Genomic DNA, 4,253 nt, shown 5'->3' on the forward strand with positions numbered 1-4,253 from the left:
GTAATATTATGAAGGACAAGCATTATACCATTGTAGTATGAAAATTAGGAAAACTGTAGTGCATATATACCATTTCATTAAGCGTATGCAGTCAGCCGTTTGAAAATCACTTCCTGTTGATGTGATTATCACACGTTGCCCAGTGGATACGGGGTCTGAGCAACTAACTGCCCAGACCTCTCGGGGACGTCTGCAAGTCCGCTAATCTCTGCTATTAAGCGTGTGCAGTCAGCCGTTTGAAAATCACTTCCTATTGATGTGATTATCACACGTTGCCCAGTGGATACGGGGTCTGAGCAACTAACTGCCCAGACCTCTCGGGGACGTCTGTAACTCCGCTAATCTCTGCCATGAACATCGTGTGATGTTTAAGACAGAGTTCATCCACCACTAGCCTAAACTAACCTAGACATATTACTACAAAAACACTTTTCTAACACTACACCACTGTCCATGCAATTAACTAAACTAAAAACAAACTAAAACTAACTTAAAACTAAAACACTGTACATCCCACTACTTGAGCGTCTATGCGTTAAACGTAACTGAAACGTACTCAAATTATGTAACCTAATTAGTAGTAAGTCTTCATCGTAATACTAATATATTAAACAATATTTTAATTATAAAAATAACAATATAAATCACTAACAGAACAATTATAATTACTAGCAATATTTACAAAAACAACAAAATGCGTCAAAGGTATCTGCTTAATTCGTGGAACAATGTGAATTAACAGCCATGATATATATGTAAAAAATATATATGTGTGTGTGTGTGTGTGTGTGTGTGTGTGTGTGTGTGTGTGTGTGTGTTCAAAAACCTGATGATGCACATAGTGGTACTTGCGTAGCTATGCGTTTGACTCAAGGCTGCAAGGTGTCCTGCTTGAACGCTGTGACATTTTAAGCACTAAGCTGAACCCGTGCACTGAGCGCCGAAGTAATAAATCTTATCCGTCGAGCAAAATTCCAAGAGTACTCAGCTGCAGTAGTCAGCTGATAACATAATCATACCAAATATATTCATTCTAATTTTTAGAGAAACAAGAAATAAACCTGATGATGGAAATAATTGGCGAATTGTGAGTTTTCTTTAATAAACTAATAGAAAATTTATATTTCCAATAAGAAAAGCTCCTCCTCCTTCAAGAAATAATGGTTTATGATGGTGTTAGGTGAGGTTGTAGGAGGAAGGCTTATATTTCAATTTTAGTCTAGTCGCATTCTGTGTACCTACTTTATTTACACCGTTTTGTTTAAAATAATATTTCCTTCAAAGTTTATTAAAAACTTTGATATCAGTCACTTTGTAAAATAACAGAGTTAGTGTTTTCTAAAGATGGGTAACGTGTTTTTTTCCCAAATTTTTGCATTTCACACTAGTAAAAAGGAAATTGCGACTTAATTTACTTTTTTTACATTTGTGATGTGAAATACAGGTGAAATCTTTCGTTACCCCTAAATCGCTTACGAACCATTTTCTGACACGATATATATATATATATATATATATATATATATATATATATATATATATATGAACCTCGTATTATTATTTTACAACTAGAATATACACCCAAAGCTTCTGCATATCTTCCGTGAATCACTCTGTATATAAACATTGGTAATAATACCGGCCCAAACATTTGTCAAATGTTATACCTCGGAACTTATTTTTTCTAGAAATTTACTTACTACTTAATAAAATATAAGAGTTCGTTATCATGATTGTAGTTGTCTTAAGGAAGGTTCAACAATAATTCAAATGGAATTTGTATGGCTGGTTTGTTTATTTAGCTGCTAATGATTCTAATCATATAATCAGCATCAAAGCTTTTCCAGATGCCACATATCTTGAAAAGTGTATATGGACTTAACAAATAAAAACCCTCTTTATTTAAAGTGTACACATGTACTGTTCTAACAGTAAACCTAATAACACAACTAAAGTAAGTTTTAGTTTAATTTAAGGTTGGTTTTAATCAAACTTAGAGATATATATTAAACTGTACGATTTTTAAAAAATAGACTGAAAAAATAGTTACTAGTCATTGTTAGGTATAGTTATCCATTGCAGTGTTTACATTTACGATATCAATAAAATTTTTACTTTTGTGAAACAACAGTTATGTGTTGCAATTCTTGATTCTAGTTATAATTATTTATTATTAATATTATAATTAGGTTTGGTATGTAATCTGGACCTGGTGCCAGACTGACCTCTTAGATGCTGGAACCTTCTCACTTTGTTTTACATTACATTTGATACTTGGCTGCTCAGTGCACGGTTTCCAGCTCGGCGCACAGAGCACATGGGGCTCGGTGCAGGATTTTTCTCCTGGTGAGGACCTGCAAAAGAAAAGGAAGATTATTATTAGGATAATTAGCAACTAATTTAACAGTCATTACAGTATTAAATTAAGATTGTTTTATCTTACAGTCGAATTGATCATCTTAGTATGTGTATAAATATGTTAACATCTAGCAACTCACCTCACTCGGCATATATCGTTAATAGCTGGCTGTATTTATGGCTATCGGGAATTTAGCACCATAAGTAATATGTTAAACCGCATGCACTTTGTCGACCCTATTTTCAGTCATAGAATATAGGAGTAATCTAATTTTAAAGACCTTATTAAAGCGTATAAAACACTATATGGTTAATTATTACTGTAAACTGCTATTACAATTCTAAATAATACTAATTTGTACTTTATTGTTTAAATATTCAAAATATTTACTGTATTCAAAATATATGTTAAAATGGAGTGTCTGCTAATTTGATATATCATTAAGGCGAGACATCCTCCACAGCAATACGAATTAAAGTAGGTGAATAAAAGAGCATAAGTTTTAACATTGTTCTTAATAAGAAAACTCGATGCAGTTTGCTTACCGCCAGCTTCTATCGAGGCGCCTTGCGCCTGTCGTACCGCAAGATTTTGAAGAGTGTTTGATCTTTGCCGTACACAACGGCCTGGTAGGCGTCCGCACTGCTTGCGTACGTAATGTATGCAAAGTTGTCTCTGTTAAAAAATACACTCGTGTTACAAAATATGAATGTTAGTTATGTATACACTATTCTATCTACTTTCACACTGTAACAGTATAGCACAAATTTCAAGCTCTAATACTTACGTTTTCTCGTTGAAGTCAATGCTAATTATTGTTCCAAATCGTTGGAAACGTGTTTTAAGATCATCCATCGTCATCTCTTTCAAAATCCACCCGATAAACAGGACCCTTCTCTCCTCTTGAGCCAAAAAACTACGTTGTGGAGAGTGTGACCTGAAATACATAAATCGTTCATATTATTGTAATTGAGTAAAATTCTGCTATAAATCAGTAAAACCACGTACACCGACATCCGTTACCTTACATGCGAAAACATAAACAAAACAAGATCAGTACTACACGACACTGTTCAAGCTATCTATGAGAGAATACATCTATTATTTATTTTGAGTTATCCTAAAGATAACACGTCAAAACTACGATTTGACCGACAAAACCTTGTTGTAAACTAATCAGGTACACATGAATTTTGAATGTAACCAGTTGATTTTAAAATAATATGTACCACAAGATGTTTTAATTAGACCTTAACTAACAAATCAGCTTAACAAGTAGATGTGAAAGATAATATGTAGTAAGTAAAAATAACCAACTCATTTATAAATTAACTATCAAGCACATCTACCCATTGTATTCAACCAAAATTCCAATTAATAGAATCACACATAACTATTAAAAGTATTTTTGAATTATTGTTCTTTCCCTCCCAATAATATTCTTGGAAAGTTATTAACAACACTACGCCTATCCAGTTAACATACCATTACTGAAATCAATCCCTCCCCTACCAGAATAAAAAGAGGGTTTAAATAAAACGCGAGGACACTAGTTAAAACCCATACAGTATATCGTGTTTGTTTTAACATAAGTATGTGCAGTCATCGTAAACATCATACATCGTACATCATAAACAGTTTTACATACAGCAAAGAGACAGCACAAATGTTGGTCTATTGAAGAGTAAGGCCCACCCAAGAGTTGGCTCTCTACCCCATATACCCCAAGTGGAATACAATCGATGGAATTAGACCCTCTTTGACTGTATTATGATTCGCAGGGTTATGACTATGTGTATATTTTTTTCCTAACATTATATTTCTTAGAAATTAGTTTCACTTTAAGAGTAATCGTTAATTTCATATTCTTGTATAATTCATATACATAAAGCAT

The 4,253-nt window shown here is 33.2% G+C and overlaps 1 long non-coding RNA gene across 1 annotated transcript; it reads right to left on the bottom strand.

Moving 5' to 3' along the window:
* Positions 1-2,231: 2,231 nt before the first annotated feature.
* On the bottom strand, positions 2,232-3,255 carry LOC124372973. Its single transcript, XR_006923382.1, has 3 exons — positions 3,147-3,255; positions 2,905-3,034; positions 2,232-2,354 (listed from the first exon to the last, which is right to left on the bottom strand). It is a non-coding gene; the product is annotated as an uncharacterized LOC124372973 (long non-coding RNA).
* Positions 3,256-4,253: the final 998 nt, after the last annotated feature.

Source organism: Homalodisca vitripennis, unplaced genomic scaffold (assembly GCF_021130785.1).
Source record: "Homalodisca vitripennis isolate AUS2020 unplaced genomic scaffold, UT_GWSS_2.1 ScUCBcl_4505;HRSCAF=10716, whole genome shotgun sequence".
NCBI classification, from domain to species: Eukaryota; Metazoa; Arthropoda; class Insecta; order Hemiptera; family Cicadellidae; genus Homalodisca; species Homalodisca vitripennis.